Source organism: Tupaia chinensis, unplaced genomic scaffold (genome assembly GCF_000334495.1).
Source record: "Tupaia chinensis unplaced genomic scaffold, TupChi_1.0 Scaffold144105_1, whole genome shotgun sequence".
NCBI lineage: Eukaryota > Metazoa > Chordata > Mammalia > Scandentia > Tupaiidae > Tupaia > Tupaia belangeri.
In genome coordinates this window covers 306,852-307,360 of record NW_006203959.1, presented here as the reverse complement: position 1 = coordinate 307,360, position 509 = coordinate 306,852, and the positions used below count along the sequence as shown (strand labels likewise).

Sequence of the window (509 nt, the reverse complement as noted above, 5' to 3'; positions counted from 1 at the left end):
AGAGGGAAATGGTCACATGTTGAAATATTCAGTTTGTAAGCTAAATAACATGATTTAATGTATAAGAGAAAATGAAATTTTAAGAGTTTCTTAAAAAGAGGACAGAAAAAATATATTTTGCAAGACTCAAACAGAAACAAGGAAGAAATTACTTCTGACCGTTTAGTTGCTGAAACTAATATAATATCAGTACAAGAACTGGCCATAAAGATGGAATCTGAAAGACCTTGTCTTTCTTTTTTTTAATTTAAATTTATTTATTTACGTTCATTCACTGTACATAATTACAGCATACAAAATGAGATTTTCCATCCAGAGTACACTGTATATTGTCTCAATCAAGCACATCAACATATGTGTTATCGTCAACAATTTTCCATTTCCTATTTCCTGTATATTTTATTATTTTTTTGCTATCTTTGATTCCCTATCTCTTACCCTCTGCCATCTCCCACCTTCCTCCCACCCTGTCTCTGGTATCAATGGTTGCTTTCTATGTCCCCCCCCCC

The 509-nt window shown here is 32.8% G+C and overlaps 1 pseudogene; it reads left to right on the top strand.

Moving 5' to 3' along the window:
* LOC102483493 (cytoskeleton-associated protein 2-like) overlaps positions 1 to 509 on the top strand; it is a 33,931-nt pseudogene that overhangs the window by 31,203 nt on the left and 2,219 nt on the right.